General features: G+C 47.6%; 1 non-coding gene across 1 annotated transcript; it reads left to right on the top strand.

The window, feature by feature from the left end:
- Positions 1-4,735: 4,735 nt before the first annotated feature.
- LOC144176097 (small subunit ribosomal RNA) lies at positions 4,736-6,557 on the top strand. Its single transcript, XR_013323785.1, has one exon. It is a non-coding gene; the product is annotated as a small subunit ribosomal RNA (ribosomal RNA).
- Positions 6,558-20,749: the final 14,192 nt, after the last annotated feature.

Raw genomic sequence — 20,749 nt, 5'->3', positions numbered from 1 at the left:
GATTCCATTCTTAAGCCCAAAACCTGGTGGCCTTAGCCACCAACTCCCTGTACACTGGGCACCAGGCTGACGACATCGAGTGCTCCCGATGTCTGGCGACCCTCGCGCCGGCAGGCAGGGCAGTTGCGGCGTTCCGCCCTACAGTCTCCTGATTCGTGCATACCAGAGCAATGCATGCATGTGGGCCGCCGCTCCGGACATGTCACTCTGAAGTGCCCATAGCTTGCGCATTTGTTGCACATGGGCAGGTTTGGGCTCAGGTAGACCGCACAGATCGCCCAACCCACATGCACCCTCTGCCTAGTCCTCAGCTGCCGGCCCACTTGTTGTGACACTGAGATTATCACCGTGCGCGTTCCCCCCCCTGCCTACGACGTGCTTCACGATGGCACACTCCTCCGCCTGGCCTTCCAATTCGTTCTGTGCAAATAGTTGTGGAATAATGTTCGGTTATGTCCACCCCCGGGTCCACCCCCACCAGTTTGTAGGTCGCCTTCCTGTCTCCTCCCTTCCTTACTGACAGCGCGCCGGCAGCCGAGGATTCTTGAATGGCCTCTGCCAGCCTCTCCAGACCTGCCTCATCATGGGACAGTACCGCCACCCCCTTCGAAATCTGTCGCAGCCCCACTCTTTTCAATCCAAATTTCTCCAGCTGGAACGTTTTCCGAAGAAATTCCCCCACCCTCTCCGGCGCTATGGCTTGCGAGTCAGTCGACTCTACCAAAAGCGCTGCGTGATTTGATTCCGAATTTTTTCCACTGTTGTCAGTCTCCCGCTGTGTGAGGCCTGCTCCAGTCGATGCTGCCTGACAGTAGGTCACTGCCCTCCCATACGTCTGCGTCTGTAGCTGCGTTTGGTGCTGCTGTGGACTTTCTCCGCCAAGCATCCCTTCCAGGCGGGCCGCCCTTAACGCCTGCCTGAGTGCCACTTCTTTCATTTCTTTCAACGCCGACAAGAGCACCCTTGCTGCCTCGTTCTTGAGCCCCTGATTTTGCGCCTGCAACAGCTGTTTCAGGAAATCTGAATCTATCCTGACCAGGAGCTCCTCCTCTGTACCTTCCTCTAGGTTGGGGAACTGTGTGCGTTCCCCTACCCCTGCTTCCTGGCTGGGCGCATCCCTTGCTGGCGTACTGCTGTTGCTGCTCTCATCCTCCGTTTCCTCGTCTGGCTGCTTGTCGCAGTTGCCTGATGCTCCGCCACCCACCTCCTCTCTCCTGCTCTTGCCGCCTGCACCGTCTGAGCGGGCCGTGCCAACCCCGCTGTTCACTGACCCCTCCTGATCACTGCCCCTGTCGGAGGAAGCTACAAACTCCTCCGACTTGTGTTGCGGCTTCCCTCGTTTCGGTGTGCCCATCGCCTGCTCTGCTGGCTTGAGTCGCCCAGGCTCACCCCTTTTCTTCCCTGCCATCCGTTAACTCGTGTGTGGCCACGCGGCGGCCTCCCCGCAAGAAAATTGCTTACCACAAAAAAAAAGGGGGGGGGGACACGAGAGGGGAAACAGAGGGGGGGTGGCACGTTGCCCACACACACTTCCCTAATGGCACTGTCCACTCACAACACCTGAGCCTCAAGACCGGTCTGAGCGGGCGTGTTGCCTTCCTGACGAGGGTGAAAATTTCAGTCCAGCAAACTTCAAATTCTGATGAAAATTCTGTAGCTAGCCCATTTTTAACCGATTTTGACAACTGGGGTGTCCTTTTCTTCTCTAGGTCACGCCGGACACGATGGGACAGTTATTCCTCGTCTAGCTCGTTTGATTCTCGACCAAAAAAACGAGTTCTCCGTGGACAATTTTTTCTCTGTTTTTTGCTGTCAAATAAAATCTAATTATTGAAACTTACCAAAGAAGGCGTCGTTCGCGTCGGGTGGTCTTAAAGACCTCTCGGTACAAATTTGGTTGTCCTAACCTGACCCTGTGCTGAGTTACAGCCTCCGAAGGAAGTTATTTACGTCTGAACTGGGTGGCCGTTTCTCCAAATTCCGGTTAAAATTCGCTACCTAACTCATTTTTAGCCCGATTTCGGTATGGGAGGTGTCTTTTCATTCGTGACGCGACGCCGAACAAGCTGGCGGTACTCCTGTTTACGTAACTGTTTTACTTTCAGACTTATCCGACCACCCCGCACGGGGCACCTTGAGCAATCTTGGTGACGGTACTGGCGATACCGCGGACCCCGAGCCCCCAAACATAAGCTGGATCCAACCGTGGCGATGTGTTTATAGGTGGAGGGTTAGAAACCACGAACGGTGGCCGTCGGAGCCCAGGTCAAGCTCCGGCGGATGGGCTCCCTGTCTGTCTACCAGGCAGGGAGCTCCGGGACCTCTTTGGCTACCAGGGTAAGGTCAAAGAAGAAAGTACCCCAGTCTCCCTGCTTTTATACTATGCTATATGGCATTCTCTAAACCCCCCCCCCCCCCCAAACGTGATCGGTCCCTGAAAAGGGGCCGCACCGAAGTATCTTTTCCTTTATTGCCATCTTTGACATTTCCTGAACCAGATAATTTTTCTCGATTTCTTGTCATGGAATCCATCAATCCAACCCACCCTCTTGCATCTCAGTCAGTCTTCTTGATTGCCAAGTATCTTGAAGCCATAGTAGGAAAATCGTATAAGTGCAAAAAACAAAAGTCTGGTGAACTCCTAATTGAAATAAATGACAAGCAGCAGTCTGCAAAGCTTCTTGCTCAGACTAGACTGGCTGATCTCGACATCCGGGTCACACCCCATCGGAGCCTCAACAGCTCGCAGGGTGTGATATCCGAGACAGACCTCCTGAACGAAACGGATGCGGATCTCCTTGCCGGCTTGAAGGATCAGGGCGTCACTGCTGTGAGACGCATCACTATCCGCAGAGACGACAGGGAGATTCCGACCAAACACATTATCTTGACTTTCGACCGCGCCGTTCTTCCACAATACATAAACGCAGGTTTCATCCGTTGCTCCATCCGTCCCTACATTCCGAACCCGCGGCGCTGTTTTAAGTGCCAGAGGTTCGGGCACGGTACGAACTCTTGCCGTGGCCGAACGACGTGTGCAAAATGCGCGGCGCACGATCATCCGAGCGAGAACTGCCCATCCGAAACTCCCACTTGTGTAAACTGCGGGGGGCCGCATGCAGCGTACTCCCGCAAGTGTGAAAAATTCCAAATGGAAAAAAAGATAATTAACATCAAGGTCACGGAGAACATCACCTTCCCAGAGGCGCGAAAGAGGGTCGCCTCTTTCCCTCTGGGGAGGTACGCAGACGCGGCTCGCCGGGGGGCGGAGCGGCGTCTGGTTTCCACAGGGACCCAGTTCAGCGAGTCTGACCTGGTCCCGCCCCCGCCCCCCGCTGGGTTGCCTCACGCAGCCCAACCCGGCACCACGCCGCTTGCTGAGGCAGCAGCGGTTGTGGTGCAAACCACTTCTGTCGGGACCGGTGCCTCTCCCGCCTAATATTTGGCGACTTGCGCATGCTGGCAGCCGTCCGCCGATTCGCGGTCTTTAACTTTTTGCGTAGCCCGCGGAGGTCTGGTAGTTTATTGCTGCATATATAGGAGGGCGGTGTGCGCCGCGCGCCCCGGCGGACAAATACACATTGCGCGCTAGACGGCAACTGGATCGCCTCTAGAGGAGTTTTGAAGGTGCCGTACGACCCTGCACGTACTCGAGGGGTGCGTTGCGGTGGTGTGAGGGCAGCGCGCCGTGCTCGGCGGCGTCTTGCGGGCACGCACCGCCGCAGGAGTACGGCCCTCGCTGGTTGTGGGCGACGACGTTTCGTTCGACTACGGTAGTAATATGTGGCGACTCCGGCACGTCGGCAGCCCTGAATTACGGACTGGGCTCAACGGTTGCCGTTCTACGCCCGAGCCGTGCAGGCGGCGGGCACGCACGGCGCAACGAGTACGGCACGCGCGCACTCGTTGCAGTGGGATTTTAGGGCCGGAGCACGCTGGCGGTGCTTTGCTGTGGGGCCGCCACGACCGTGATCGTGCCACGTCCGCGTCGTGGCGGCGTCGTGCACGCACGGCCTCAAGAAGCACGGCCCATCGCGCTCGTGTACGGCCGTCTTGAGTGCGACTACGGCAGTGGCATCGTGCGACTCGCGGAAGCTGCGGGGCACACGCCGCGGTGGCTGTAGTCGATCACGACGCCATGTCCGGTGGCATGTACGTACTCGAAGCTGACCCACGGACGTCTGGTAGTTTATTGTTGCATATATAGGGGGTCCCGATGGGCCGAACGAAGCGCACTAGCGCGCCGACCTGCCGTACGCCTCGAGCGTGTGGCGGGGTGCCCTGGCGTCGGACCCCAGCAGCACATCGTCTGCAGCCTCATCCGCGTCTGCGATGGGGGCTGGTTGTCGGACGTTGCTTTCTCATCGACGACCGAGTGGTGTTCCGTCTCGTCCCTCGAAGGGTACGATTCAGTGTGAATTTGCCGAAGTTCCGGGCGTGTTCCCGAGACCTGGCGGCTACGATTTCTTGGCTACCATTTCACGCGAAGGGCCGGTCCCCGAGAGCCTCGGCACTGACCGTTGGCCGAGACCGCGCCGAACGCAAGAAAGGATCGCAGAACGCGTTTTCCTGGCAGCGCCCCGATGAGCGACCCGCATGGGATTGCTTTCGCAGGGCAGCGCTGATTACGCAGTTCGCTCCTATGCTCACGTTGCTTAGCCGGCTGTGGCGCCTGAAGGTGGCCTCCGCCAGCAGCGACAGCGTCCGGCCGCACAGAGCCGCGACCGCAGTCGATTACCTGGTTGATCCTGCCAGTAATCATATGCTTGTCTCAAAGATTAAGCCATGCATGTCTAAGTACATGCCGAAATAAGGCGAAACCGCGAATGGCTCATTAAATCAGTTATGGTTCCTTAGATTGTTTCTTCCTACTTGGATAACTGTGGCAATTCTAGAGCTAATACATGCAGTGAGCCCTTGTGTCCTTTTTGGCCAGCGGGTGCTTTTATTAGACCAAGATCGATCGGGCTTCGGCCCGCATTGTGTGGTGACTCTGGATAACTTTGTGCTGATCGCATGGCCACGAGCCGGCGACGTTTCTTTCAAGTGTCTGCCTTATCAACTTTCGATGGTAGGTTACTTGCTTACCATGGTTGTTACGGGTAACGGAGAATCAGGGTTCGATTTCGGAGAGGGAGCCTGAGAAACGGCTACCACATCCAAGGAAGGCAGCAGGCGCACAAATTACCCACTCCCGGCACGGGGAGGTAGTCACGAAAAATAACAATACGGGACTCTTTTGAGGCCCCCGTAATTGAAATGAGTACACTCTAAATCCTTTAACGAGGATCAATTGGAGGGCAAGTCTGGTGCCAGCAGCCGCGGTAATTCCAGCTCCAATAGCGTATACTAAAGCTGCTGCGGTTAAAAAGCTCGTAGTTGGATCTCAGTTCCAGACGAGTAGTGCATCTACCCGATGCGACTGCTCGGACTGAACATCATGCCGGTCGTTTCTTGGTGCACTTCATTGTGTGCCTCGAGATGGCCGGTGCTTTTACTTTGAAAAAATTAGAGTGCTCAACGCAGGCGAGTCGCCTGAATATTCCTTGCATGGAATAATAGAACAAGACCTCGTTTCTGTTCTCTTGGTTTTTGGAATACGAGGTAATGATTAAGAGGGACAGACGGGGGCATTCGTATTGCGGCGCTAGAGGTGAAATTCTTGGACCGTCGCAAGACGAACTACTGCGAAAGCATTTGCCAAGAATGTTTTCTTTGATCAAGAACGAAAGTTAGAGGTTCGAAGGCGATCAGATACCGCCCTAATTCTAACCATAAACGATGCCAACCCACCCGCGATCCGCCTGAGTTACTCAAATGACTCGGCGGGCAGCTTCCGGGAAACCAAAGTATTTGGGTTCCAGGGGAAGTATGGTTGCAAAGCTGAAACTTAAAGGAATTGACGGAAGGGCACCACCAGGAGTGGAGCCTGCGGCTTAATTTGACTCAACACGGGAAAACTTACCCGGCCCGGACACTGGGAGGATTGACAGATTGAGAGCTGTTTCTTGATTCGGTGGATGGTGGTGCATGGCCGTTCTTAGTTGGTGGAGCGATTTGTCTGGTTAATTCCGATAACGAACGAGACTCTAGCCTATTAAATAGGTGCGGGGTTCCCAGCACCTTACAACCTTCTTAGAGGGACAAGCGGCTCCTAGCCGCACGAAACAGAGCAATAACAGGTCTGTGATGCCCTTAGATGTCCGGGGCCGCACGCGCGCTACACTGAAGGAGGCAGCGTGTTTTTCCCTGTCTGAAAAGACTGGGTAACCCGTGGAACTTCCTTCGTGATTGGGATAGGGGCTTGCAATTGTTCCCCTTGAACGAGGAATTCCCGGTAAGCGCGAGTCATAAGCTCGCGTTGATTACGTCTCTGCCCTTTGTACACACCGCCCGTCGCTACTACCGATTGAATGATTTAGTGAGGTCTTCGGACCGATGTCCGGCGCGGCCTTTCGGTTGCGCCGGTCTGTTGGAAAGATGACCAAACTTGATCATTTAGAGGAAGTAAAAGTCGTAACAAGGTTTCCGTAGGTGAACCTGCGGAAGGATCATTACCGAACTGCGAAGGGTGAGATACTGCCGTGCGGGTTCTTCGGAACCGACGCCTAAGGCTGTTCACTCGCTGTGCCCGAACGCTTTCGGTCGCTGGCTCGCGCTTGTAAGCGTGGAACGGCTGTACCACACGCCGGGGGTCTTGGCTAAGTGAGTGGCGCCCCGTGCACCATCATTCGCGCCCATCGGCCTCCCATGGCCGCCGGCGATACTGCCGAACTGCTGACGGGTGAGCTACTGCCGTGCGGGTTCTTCGGAACCGACGCCTAAACATAGGTCGGCAAAACAGAAAGAACTCACTCAAACTCAATCATAATTTTTTTCATTCACGCTGTACTCAATCAAACTCAGACTCAAAAAGTTCGTCTGTTCACAAAATCACTCGTACTCACTCATCAAATACTCATTTGTAATCGTACTCACTTGTACTCAAACTCATTTGTCCTCACGAGTATTCGTACTCAATCTGTACTCATGAGTATTCAATGAGTACTACTGCTCATGAGTAATACTCATGAGTACTACTCATTTTTCACTCATGAGTACTACTCATTCTGCACTCATGAGTACTCAATCTGTACTCATGAGTACTCAATTTGTATTACTCACGAATAATCAACTTATCTGCACTGTTAGCTAAGTCGTAGCTCGAATGAAAGACTAAGTAGAAAAAATAAATTGTTTAATTGATTAGAAAAACACAGGTTACATATAAATCAGGACAGAGGAAGAAAACGTCTGACGCGGTGCACTGTCGTTGGGCGACTTACTGCGCGAAGGCAAGTACATGTGACAAAGCAAAACGAAACGTAAGCACTCGCGTTGCGTCTGGTGTCCCCTCTTGTTCTCAGGCCGGGTCGGGCTCAGGGGAGCTCGGGCGTTGTCGGTGCAGCCGTGGCCGTAAACTGCGTTTTTCTGCGTGTCTTCGGGTGGCAGCTTTTGTCGTCCGTTTTCTTGTTTGCACTACTGTACTCAGGAGTGCATATACTCAAGAGTGCAAGCACTCGCAAAAACAGTATTCATGAGTATTGTACTCATGAGTGCTGTGTACTCATGAGTGATGTGTACTCATGAGTACTGTGTACTCATCAGTGCTGTGTACTCATCAGTGCTGTGTACTCATGAGTACTCATACTCATTAGTACTCAAACTCATGAGTACTCATACTCATGAATACTGTACTCATGAGTACTCATACTCATGACTAGTGTACTCATGAGTACTGTACTCACGAGTAGTGGACTTACCCCTATACTCACTCGTCATCGTACTCACTATTTTTTTCTGGGTGTGTGATCACTCATCATCGTACTCACTCGTGAGTTTGAGTACAAATGAGTACAAATGAGTGTACTCACGAGTGAGTACGCCGACCTATGCGCCTAAAAAGGCTGTTCGCTCGCTGTGCCCCGACGCTGCTGACGGGTGAGCTACTGCCGTGCGGGTTCTTCGGAACCGACGCCTAAAAAGGCTGTTCGCTCGCTGTGCCCCGACGCTATCGGTTGCTGGCCCGCGCTTGTAAGCGTGTGAAGGGCGAGGTTGAGTCCGGGGAAAAGGCGCGCCCAACCACGGTCGGCCCTCGATTCCACTGAGAAAAAGGGTTCTCTTGGATACATCGGCACCCGGAAACGAGTCGGAAATGTTTCCGAGGTTGTCCGCGGATCTAGAAATGGCCCGTTCGGCGTTTGTGTCGTGAAATATTCGACCTCGCTTGCAAGAACGCATGGCTCTGGGCCCTAGTAGGATGGTCGATGTGTTTCGGTCGAGAGGTCTTCGGATCTCGCTCATTTGAACGCAGTGGGGCCGCTTTATCGGGTCGAGCAGTAGTGCCAGCTGCTCCCCGTTGTGGCTTCGACCAAACACGTCCCGCCGAAAGGGCTCGCAGCTGGTGCCGTCCGCGGGGGGTGGTCCGTGACTCGGGTTGGAGGTTCACGAACGGTGGTCGAAACTTGTGATGCGTGGAGGTTGTCTCCGTCTGTCGAGTTTCGCCAAATGCGAAAGCATTGCTCCGCAGAGCTGTTGTTGCGGTGCGATCTCTCTAGAATGAATTGTAAACATCGGAAGCCATATTAACCCTAATTCGGAAACGAAAAGAAGAATCTTTTAAATTCCAGCCTCTATCAACCCAACAACTGTGAGAAAACAACCATAGAAGAATAGCGATGAAGAAACAGTAAAAATGTTGACCGAGAAAGAAGTTTTCACTAAGAAAAACGAAAATTCAGTTGGCTGTGCGAGGGCTGTTTCCCGCCCTGCATGGCTGCACCCTCCAGGCTGGTGGGCCAAATCTGTGATAACTTTTGAACCCCTGGACCAATTTCAACGAAATTTGTGTCAACAAGGTCAGAAAAATGTGCTAATAGCCGTAGGAAAAAACGCAAAGAGCCAGAGAGGTTGGAAAAGTTTAGGAAAATGTCACTACGTCAGGTGGTCAGGTAGCCACAGGGTTGAAAACCTATAACCATAGAGAAATAAAAAATTCGAAGAGTGGACACACGGGCTTATCGCGGCCGAGTGGCCTGACTCGCGCGCCGTCCGGCAGTCGGCGCAAGTGGTAAAAAACTATATATTTAAAATTAAGCTAACACACAATATTATATTTTTAACATTTTGTTACTTATTAGACTACACATTTTTATTTGTGTAATAAGTTGAATGGCTGTGAATGTAAATTTTTGTGGCTTCTTTGCGCCAAGCCTGGCCAAGCCGCAAGCGCAAGCCGCCATTTGGCTCTTTCAGCAGCGTTTGCACGTGCGTTTCTGCAGCCTCGTGCTAACCTCTGTTGTTGAGAAGGAAATGCCTAGCGCTTTCTTTGCGACATCGGTTTTGCATCCTGAACGAAAGGTGAGACTTTTTTTTTTAAAGTGCTGGTGTGGCCTATCATATTTACGTTTCTTTGTACTGCAAACGCTGCGAGCACTGCGTAACCTCAGGTAATCAGGCATAGCTAGTCCTGCGTTTTTAGGATAAGCGCTTTGGAAACGCCCCGGAAAGGCGTAAGACACCATTTTTTAGCCGGACGTAATGGTATTTTAGGCTGGTTGTGCCGTCTTATCTAGCGCTGAGGGATGCCAGCGGTACGCGCCCGTCGTCGCACGTAGCGCTTACGTGCCGCAAACGACGGCGGTGTGTTGCGGAAGTGGCCGGCCGGCCGGCGGTCCATAGGCGAAGCAGGCGTTGTGCGCTGTCGCTGCACTGAATTACGTGAGCCGCAGGCTGCGTTGTATTATACTAGCTAGCCATTGCTAGCTTGGCCAACTGTTACTGCTATTATGTATTATGGCCGTGATGCACTGCAAAGCCGTCCGGGCTAATGTACACGGCGAAGTAGCCGTATCTGTATTAATTTGGCTTATCTGGGCATAACCAGCAGCCGTACACTCATCGTAAGTTTTACACATGAGTGCATACCAAGCTGCCTGCGTACAAAGCGAACCCGCTCGCCGACGCCGATAACGCGCGCTCGTCGCTTCGCTTTGGCGCGTCAGGTACGGTAAAAACGCGTCTTTTGTCGGCTGATAACAGCTGCTCGAGGCGGGGTGAGTGCGCAGTGCATTGAAACCTTCAAATTTGGTCTTCGTTCTACATCGTATATCAATTCCGGTATCGCAGGCATTGCGTAGAACTGTTCCACATTTGCCGTTTTTTCAAGCGTTTGCTCTCTTTTCTCTGGTCATATTTTGACTAGTTTTAATAAACACGTATTGCGCAGATTGCACCTATTCAGTCGGAGCTGTGTGTTTTCTTGTCATGGCCTTCGGCGGCGGTCAGTAGTACTCAGTACGACGCTCACTGCTGCTTGCCATGGTGCCCACACAGCGCCCAAATATACTTTCGCCAGGTGCCCGTTCTCGGGATGCGTTTCTTTCGCGAGCCCATGGGGCAACAGGTTTGTTTAACGTTCAGCTCGCTCTCGCTCCTCGTCCTGATTTTACAAAAAAAGACAATTTGTTTAACGTTCAGCTCGCTCTCGCTCCTCGTCCTGATTTTACAAAAAAAGACAAAGGGATTCAGGCTATGTGAGCAGCGTTATCATTTTTGTTAACCCAAACAACAGCTGAATTGCATTAAGAATGTGCCTAACCAGTGTTGCGAAATTACAAAGACCCATATTTTTAGTGTTGCTAATAGCTTGACCGCATGATTGCTGAATAGAATAAGAGAACTTGTGTTTTAAATAGGTGGCATGCACTGGAGGCAATACTTGAATACTAGTTGCAGTGAAATTTACAGACTATTCGCAGATCATCTGTCATTGCAAGCAGTTTGTGTACTATATCACCTATCACCTGTGCTGGTCTACAGGTGCCCTCAAGACAGAGCCAACCAGCCAGCTGCATTCGTCATACCAAACATGGTGCAAGCACTTCATGGATCCTGCCCTCACAGGACTCACAAAAGTGGCCGTACCAACTGTTCTCCCAGAGTTATTCAGTTGTACATATTGATGACTGCCTGCAATGCTTCTTGCTGCCTTATTGATTCTTTTGATGGATACCGCAACTTTATTCCAGCTATTGAACCTTGCCATTAGCACCTAAAATCTAACGCAAGTCTCGGCACTCAATAACGCGTGACCACTGAATAGACTATCGTTGACTCAAGGAACAAACTGTTTTTTATCGCTGACATGCCTCATCTCATTAAAACCACTAACAACAGTGTATACAGTCTCTAAACTCCACTCGCAAATTATTGTTGCTGCTAGTTGTAATATTGTGAAAATAGTACATCCACAAAAAACTTTTTTACATTATGAAGACTGCCAGGGTAAGAGGTCATGCTAAATGTCGTTTGTCACCGTACGTGCTGCCTGTTGTCGGACTGGCCTAGATGAAGAGAACCATGTTGGGACCTACGTTGTCAAATGCTTATGGGATTCTGTAATGTGCTGCCATTGTCTCATACACGAGAAGCATATACTGCTTCCCTGTTTCTTATATTAGACTGTTCGTATTGACAGCGGAAGGCATAAATTTGTGTGCCTTAATCGAGCCTGGAACCTGTCGGTTGACTACGTGCACGTACCTAAAATATCCCCGCCTGGCCCTTTGCCTTTACTGGGAAGGCGACGCTTTCGGAAGGTAACCCGGCTTCTTGGGAAAATGCACCCTTGCAAGGAACCAATAGGAAGTTGATTTTTTTCCTCTGAACCTTTTGCGTGTGCATCTCCACACAAATGTGATTTCTGTTCAATCACTGCTACTGATTTGAAGTTGCCCCGCGGCAATAGATCTCATTAGAGTTCATCAAATAAGCGAGGCCATCAAAGCCTAAGTTTTTCCCTTCTTTCACATCCTAACTGGAGAGATTGCCAGACTAAAAAAATTATCTGCGGAGATAGTCGTTGTAAACAGTTGCAAGTATCCCAGTGTCTAGATTATGTTATGGTTGATATTTTTGTATGACTGCAACAGCGCAGAGTATGAGGGTGTCGTAGATACAAGTAAATCTGTGGTGGCTGAGTTTCTGGGTTTTCTGCATTTTCAATTACCGTGGGAAAAAAATTCTTTGTGTGGTTGTGATACCTTTACTTGTGCATTTTTTTTTTCATTCCTGGAAACGTATTTTCCTCTCACTACTGTGTATTGTCTCTATTGTGTATTACTCACTGTTTATTATTATGTGGTTGCAAAGAATGATAATTTGAACTTGTTCCGTTTAGTGCCATGCAATAAATATTTCTTCATTTATGATGTGTCTCTTTTATGTGGCTCGGCAACATGTGATCACACGGCAGAATTCTTAACCAAGTGTGAGTGGTACTGTAAATTGCAATTTCACATTTTCAGAAAAAGGTTTTTTTTTTTGCAAAAGCGTACGGGCACTAAGCCTGAGAATGATATATTCAGATAAACACTAATTATTGCATGAAAGCGTCCAAATACCGTACCGATGCCCGTCGCCGTGAGCAGCGCTTTCCAGTCCTTCAAACTACCCGCCAAAATCGGTGTCCGCGAAACCGAAAGCGAACGTACGAAAGTGAACGAAAGTATGGTTAGTAGTTTGGCTCTCCGTCCGCTCGGTGCGCTACACTACAGTACAGTCATTCGGCCGCAGGGCTCTATGGGAGTGTCCACTCTTACCAGTATTTCTTTCTCTATGCTAAAACACAGGGTTGCCCAACGAAAAGCCTAAATCCGCCATATTTGGTGGAAAACCGCCTTCTGGGCTCGTTTTTGAAAAACGAAGCGCAGAGAAGGAGAAGAACAAGGAAAAAGAAGAGATGAAGCAGAAATGAGTGGAGCAAAAGAAAAAACGAAAGTTTCACAAGATCAAAGCGACGGAACAAAAAACCGAGTTCCGCAGAAGAGCAACGATGCGATGACGGGAAAGAAGGCACAAACGCCCGTAAGCAGGCTGCCCCAACCAGGCACCTCGCGGGTCGTCCAACGAACTTCACCAAACACCAACGAAACTACCAAGGAGAAGGTGAAGAAAAAGGCGAAATCAAAGGAGAATCGCCAGGAGCCACACACGGCTGAATTAAATCACCGATCTGAGAAACGTGACATTTCAGAAGAAGAAGACCTTCAATGGTTCCAAGAAGAAGAGGAAGACGAAGAGGACAAAGGAGAAGGAACTTGGACCACCAAAGAAAGGGTTGTGAAAGACAACTGGGAAGAAACCACAGAACACGAAGAAGATAGTGAAGACGAACGTTTGGGAAATGCTAAAACCAACCCACAAGTTCAAGGAACAATGACCGAGGGATCCAGGAAGAACAGCCAGGAAAACGAAACGGCAAAAAAACCAGAGGATGCCCGCATCCTTACCCGAATAACCAAAGCGGACAAGGCAATGATGAAGGCGTTGTTCAAGATTGCCTCTATAGTAGGGGAAAACCGTGAAGTACAAGAACAAGTGGACAACGTCCTCACGGCCCACAGTAAGCTGAAGAACATTGTCATGGAGCAAAGCCAGGAGATCGCTTTCCACAGGGACCGAATCACAGAAGTTGAGCGCAAAACGGCACAACCTGGAGGCGGTCCTCTGGTTCACGACACCGAAGTAGATGGTCCAAAAGAACCACAACAAAAACCATCTTACGCGCTTGCTGTTTCGTCAGGACATCTGCAGAAGAAACAGGTCGCAAAACTGATCAAGGAGCAAGTCTATCTTACACGGTTAGATATTGAGGACGCCACAATGCGACAAGGTCGAGAAGGAATAGTGGTAACGACAGGCTCAAAGGAGGCAGTTGGCAAGTTGGAGGCGCAACTCCAACGCAAACCCGCACTCCAACAACTACAAATCAAGAAGCCCAATGAGCACCTGTATAACATCAAGATTATTGGGATAGACGAAGACACCGATTTTGACACCTTGACAGAGACAGTGGTTAAGCAAAACCAATTAACGTGTCAACCGACGGACCTCAGAGTGCAGAAAAGATGGAAGGGAAGACAGGGAGCTACGGTCGTCATAGCTCTCAACCGGAAGGGAGCGAATGCTATCCAGAAGAAGACTCATGTCAACATCGGATGGGACCGCTGCCCAGTGTATGAGCACTTCTTCGTCCCACGTTGTGTGAAATGTGGCGAGCATGGACATACTGTGAACGGGTGCAACGGACCATCACGTTGTCTGAACTGTGGACGGGAAGGACACCGTCAGGAGGACTGTGCGAGCACTGCACGCTGCCGTGTCTGTGAAAGAGAAGAGCGAAACAACACGGAACATTCGACGATGTCGTGGACCTGCCCTTCGTACTGCGACAAGTTGGAGGCTGAGAAAAGGAGGATGTTGGCCCGGTTAAATTAGCATCATCACCACCAACACAACAGGAAATGACAACTCCGAACTTCAGGTAATACAAGTAAACTTAGGAAGGGCTTTTAGAGCCAACGAATCCTTAAACAATTTTCAAAATGAAGAACAATATGATATCTCGGTAATCCAAGAACCATACTCACTTCAAGGTAAAATAATAGGATTTCCTTTAAAGCATAAAATAATAGCTTGTACTAAGAACCCTAAAACAGCAACCATTATACATAAAGAAAATATTGCAGTCTTTCCAATAATGGTAGAACAAAACTTCATAGCAGTCCAAGTTAAAAAGGAAACACAGAATTCATTCTGATTAATTGTTACTGCCCTCCACAAGAAACGATTAATACCGAAATATCTAAGATAAAAAACCTAATTGGTAAGTTCAGCGAGTCTGACATTTTAATAATGGGGGATTTCAACGCTAAAAATGAGTTATGGGGAAGTCACACAACGGACGAAAAAGGGGAGAAAATACTAGAACTCTTAGTTGCTAACAACTTAACGTTACTTAACGAAAAGAACTCACCACCAACTTTTAAAACAAGCAGGGCTAAAGGTTGGATTGACTTATCAATAGCAACCTCAGAGTTGTATAAGCACCTTAAAGTATGGGAAGTCTTAAAAATCCCTAACTACAGCGATCACAGATATATAAAAGTAGTTTTTGGAAATGTAAACGTACCAGAAGTTTACGGCCTAACACTTAAGGGAGAATTAAAGGTGTTACAACAATTACAGAAAGATGAAGGGTTTGCAACAAAACAGTACACCATTGAGACCATTCAAGATATAGAAGAAGTGGTAAGATCACTCTACGAAAAAATTGAAGAACTAAAGAAAAGATATAGTAAAAGAAAGGAAACCCCAAAACAAAAACCCAAACCATGGTGGTCGGTTGACCTTGAAATAGAAAGGAAAAAAGTAAGGGCATGTAGAAGAACATATCAAAAAGCTAAAGGAAATGTAAGAAAAGAATATAAAGAACAGTATTATCGAGAACATGATATATACAATAAAATGATCAATGATGCCAAAAAAGAAAGCTGCAAAGTTCTAAATAATAAGCTAACAAAAAATCCCTTTAATCTGGCCTATAAAATAGCCAGGAACCAAATCAAGAGAAAAGTAATCTTAAAGAGTATAACCAAAGAAGATGGTAATACCACATCATCATCTAAAGAAACCATCGAATATCTTTTAGAAAAGTTCTACCCACCTCCCAGTGAACAACCACTAGAAAAAGAAACGATACTAAAAAAACGACAATACGAAGAGTGTAAAGACTCAAGAATTCAACAACTCCCAAATAGTTATAATGAAGATATTCCATTCACTGAATTAGAAATAACACTAGTAGTAAATAATTTAAGGAAAGACGTTGCCCCAGGACCAGACGGCCTCAAAACGGCATTTGTACAAGCTATGTATAGGCAACACACAACATTTTTTGTTAACCTGTTTAATGCATGCTTAAAGAATGGATATTTTCCACTAAAGTGGAAACAAGCAAAGTAATTTTAATCCCTAAAGCTAACTCAGAAGAGAAGACAGAAGATAAAAAATATAGACCAATCGCGATAAACTCAATCTTAGGAAAAGTGTTGGAGAAGTTAATTAAAGATAGAATACATTTTTTTCTTTTTAAAAATTAATTTTTTAACAAATATCAATTTGGCTTTACACATAACACCTCGACGGTTGAAGCACTACAGGAAATAGAGCGAAGAATACGACGAGCTAAAATAGACAAGAATAATGTGTTAATAATATCCCTAGATATAAAAAATGCTTTTAACTCCATCCAACCGAATATAGTGACACAAAAGCTCAAGGAATGTAAATGCCACAGCAATTTGCTGAATATTACAGACAGCATACTTAGAAATAGGCAAATCATTTTTCAGGAAGAAAACAGAAGTCATAAAACGACTACCGGCAGGGTCGCCCCAAGGGTCTCCTCTAAGTCTTTTGTACTGGAATCTGATGGTTGCAGGATTACTAGAAATAAAGTTTTCAGAAAAAAACACATGTACAGGCCTTTGCAGACGACATTGTGGTTTTAATAGAATTTAAATCTAGAAAGGAAGTTGAAGACAAAGCGAGTGAAATATTGAAAACAATAAGCAAGTGGTCAAAACTTAATCACATTAGTTTAAATAACGACAAAACAGAAGGTATAATAATTGGGAAACAGTACGGAAATCACCCACCTTCAATTAAAGTAGGAAATGACAGAGTAAGAATAGTTAATGAAATGAGAATTTTAGGCGTAATATTTGATAATAAGTTAACGTTTATACCACATCTAAAACATATAAAGGAAAAAGTAGCGGAAATAACGAACAGCTTAAGTAGGACATTAAAAGACGATAAGGATGGAGATAGGAAGTTAATACAAATACTATATAAGAGAGGAATTGAAAGAATGATTACTTACGCCTCACCAGTATGGTACACAAATAAAGTAATTATAATAAGGAAGCTAAGATCAATACAAAGACTCCCGTTATCAATGATAACAAAAGCATTCAGAACGACATCCAATGTATCCCTTAATGTTTTAGCTAAAGTACCACCCTTGCACTTAATCATAGAAAAGGAAAACGAACAACATGCTATAATAAAAACTGGCAAAAGCTTTAAATGGCAAAATGAAGTATTCTGTCAAGACCAGATAATGAAAAAATACGACCACTGGCAGAATCATCCAGCTAATAAAATAGGAATTACAATTACTAAAAAGGAAGAACAGTCAGATTACAAAATATTCACGGATGGATCAAAAAAGAGAAAGAAGTAGGAGCTGCATTTGTAGTACTCAACAGCAATAATGATATAGTAACAAGTAGAAAATATAAACTTCCAGAGTATAGTTCCAACTATGATGCCGAAATCACAGCAATAAAGAGAGCAATAGAATTTATAATAAGTAAAAATAGGAATGATAAATATCAACTTTTTACTGATAGTTGGTCTGCTTTACAAGCATTAAGAAACCCTTTAAATACCAATACCATTATTAACGAAATCAAAGTAACACTTAACAATAATAGGTTTGCATCCATCAAACTTAGTTATGTTAAAGCTCATTCTAACTCTTTAGGAAATAATCTAGCAGACGAATACGCAAAAGAAGCAGCAATAAACGGAGAGCAAACCTTTTTTCCAATAACGAAATCATTTATTGTTAAACAATTATACGATAAAGTAAACCAAGAATGGAACAAGATCTGGAATAAGGAAGGGAAAGAAAGTTGCGCATATCATTGGATTAAAAATGTTACGTTAATCCCAGAGCATTTTCCCACAAATTTCCTTTCCTCACAAGCAATTACAGGTCATGGCCGATTTCCATTTTACTTTGCAAGATTTAAAATAACACAAACATCTTTATGCGCATGTAAGAAGAACGTAGAGAACTTTGACCATTATTTAGAAGAATGCCCTTTAGTACTAGAGGAAAGACAAAAGCTAAGTAGAAAACTAGGAAAACAGTTACAGAATAGGAAACCTGAAATAATTAAAAAAGAAGCTACACAGAGAATACTAGAAGAAATGGTATGTAAAATAAACGACTTTACACAGGCATAAGAGTAATAAAGTAACGCTAGAGAGTATCCAGTTGAACGGCAATGCAATACAAGAGGATATGGTAGGGCGATGGGGCCGAAAAGCGAAATTGGTGAGGATGCCTCCGCCCACATTGTCCACCATTCCACCCGAAAAACGCAGATATAAAATAGCTAGGTACAAACATTACACGATCACTACTTCAATTACGACACTAAGGATTAAGACATTGGAACCCTAACAACAATATAATTGACCTAAGGCCAAGTTCTCCTTTTAACAACATCTAGCTACTACTCAAGGCAGAGGAAGATCTACTTTAAGGCACATACCCAAGCTGGAGGAAGAGGAACAACAATAATTATCAACAAATCAAGAACCAAAACCATCCTCAAGTTCTGTAAACAAGACCCAAGTTTACAAGTTTTGCGTCGGCATCATTTAACCAACATGAAGATCAAGATCAAGAATCAAGAAACATCAAACAAGTAGAAGTGGATATTAACTACAAGACGTAGTCCACAAATAGTATTTATTCTTTATATAATTTCAGCATTCTAATCAGCATTCTAATCAGCAATTTCAGCATTCTGACCCTTTTTTCCTACATCGTAGCTTAGCTTAGCTTTGAGTTACGGTAATTAAACTTGCACCGGGTGTTCCCCGAGATCACCCGACGACGTTGAGGGTTTTTTTGTGCAAATCGGATAATTAGTTTTTAATTGGCAATTAAAAAAAGTTGAAAAAACGTTTTCACAGAAAACTCAAATTTAATCATGGGCCGCTAAATTCTAACAACAGTAAGGTGACCGCAATACGCTAGCGATTCAATAGACACCTTTTCGTGTAAATCGGCCCACAAATAACGATTTTATAGCAGTTTTTCGTGTAACTCACGAACCAAGAAAGGTGGAACAAAATAATTGGCATGACGGTGTAGCGCTAGCCCACGCGATCATTTTGACACCAACCGCGGCGGAATTAGTGCATTTTTCACGGTGATAGACAGGATGTAAGTTTGTGACATTCCTTGCAAACAAAGCAGCCACACACGTGGTCGGGTAAATCGGAAAGTAAAGTAGTTACGTAAACAGGAGTAGCGCCGCCTTGTCCGGCGTCGCGACACGAATAAAAAGACACCTTCCATATCCAAATCGGGCTAAAAATGAGTTAACTAGCGAATTTTAACCGGATTTTGAAAAATCGGCCACCCAGTCCAGGCACATGTAAATAGCTTCCTGCGGAGGCTCTAACTCAGCACAGGGTCAGGTTAGGATAACCAAATTTGTACCGAGGGGTCCTTAAGACCACCCGACGCGAACGACTCCTTGTTTGGTAAGTTTCAATAATTAGTTTTTAACTGTCAGTTAAAAACTTAAAGGAAAAATTGTTCACGGAGAACTCGTTTTTTGGGCGAGAATCAAACGAGCTAGACGAGGAACAACTGCACCATCGTTTCCGGCGTGACCTAGAGAAGAAAAGGACACCCAAGTTGTCAAAATCGGTCGAAAAATGGGCTAGCCACAGAATTTTCGTCAGAATTTGAAGTTTGGTGGACTGAAATTTTCACCCACGCCAGGAAGGCAACATGCCCGCTCAGACCGAGCTTGAGGCTCAGGGGTGGTGAGTGGACAGTGCCAGTAGGGTAGTGTGTGTGGGCAGCGTGCCCCCCCTCTGTTTCCCCCCTCGTGGTCCACCCCCCCCCCCCTTTTTTTTTGTAAGCAATTTTGTTGTGTGGAGGCCGACGCGTGGCAACGCATAACGCATGGCAGGGAAGAAAACTGGGCGACTCAAGCCAGCAGAGCAGCCGATGGGCACTCCGAAAAGAGGGAAGGCGCAACACAAGTCGGAGGAGTTTGTAGCTACCTCTGACAGCGGCAGTGATGAGGAGGTGTCAGTAAAAAGTGGGGTAGGCGCGGCCCGCTCGGACGGCGCAGGCGGCAAGGGCAGGAGAGAGGAGGTGGGTGGCGGAGCGTCAGGCAACCGCGACAAGCAGCCAGACGAGGGAACCGAGGATGAGAGCAGCAACAGCAGTACGCCAGCAAGGGATGCGCCCAGCCAGGAAGGAGCAGGGGAACGCAAACAGTTCCCCAACCCAGAGGAAGGAACAGAGGAGGAGCTCCTGGAGAGGATTGACTCAGAGTTCCTCAAACAGCTGTCGCAGGCGCAAAATCAGGGGCTCATGAACGAGGCAGCAGGGGTGCTCTTGTCGGCGTTTCAAGAAATGAAAGAAATGGCACTCAGGCAGGCGTTAAGGGCGGCCCGCCTGGAAGGGATGCTTCGCGGAGAAGGTCAACAGCAGCCCCAAACGCAGCTACAGACGCAGACGGAGGGGAGGACAGTGACCTACAGTCAGGCAGCATCGACGGGAGCAGGCCTCACACAGCGGGAGACTGACAACAATGGGAAAAATGAGGCATCAAGTCCCGCAGCGCTGTTAGTAGAATCGACTGACTCGCATGCCATAGCGCCAGAGAGGGTGGGGGAATTTCTTCGGAAGACGTTCCAGCTGGAGAAATTTGGATTGAAAAGAGTGGGGCTGCGACAGATTTCGAAGGGGGTGGCGGTACTGTCCCATGATGAGGCAGGTCTAGAGAGGCTGGCAGAGGGCATTCAGGGATCCTTGGCTGCCAGCGCGCTGTCAGTAAGGAAGGGAGGAGACAGGAAGGCGAACTACAAACTGGTGGGGGTGGACCCGGGGGTGGACATAACCGACATTATCCCACAACTGTTTGCCCAGAATGATTTGGAAGGCCAGGCGGAGGAGTGTGCCATCGTGAAACACTTCGTGGGCAGGGGGGTGCGCGCACGGTGATAGTCTCAGTGCCACAACAAGTGGGCCGGCAGC

This window comes from Haemaphysalis longicornis, unplaced genomic scaffold (genome assembly GCF_048455015.1).
Source record: "Haemaphysalis longicornis isolate Haplotype H1 unplaced genomic scaffold, Haemaphysalis longicornis Haplotype H1 scaffold_3, whole genome shotgun sequence".
Taxonomy (NCBI): Eukaryota; Metazoa; Arthropoda; class Arachnida; order Ixodida; family Ixodidae; genus Haemaphysalis; species Haemaphysalis longicornis.
Note: the sequence above shows the minus strand (reverse complement) of the source record. Positions and strands in the feature narration are given on the sequence as shown.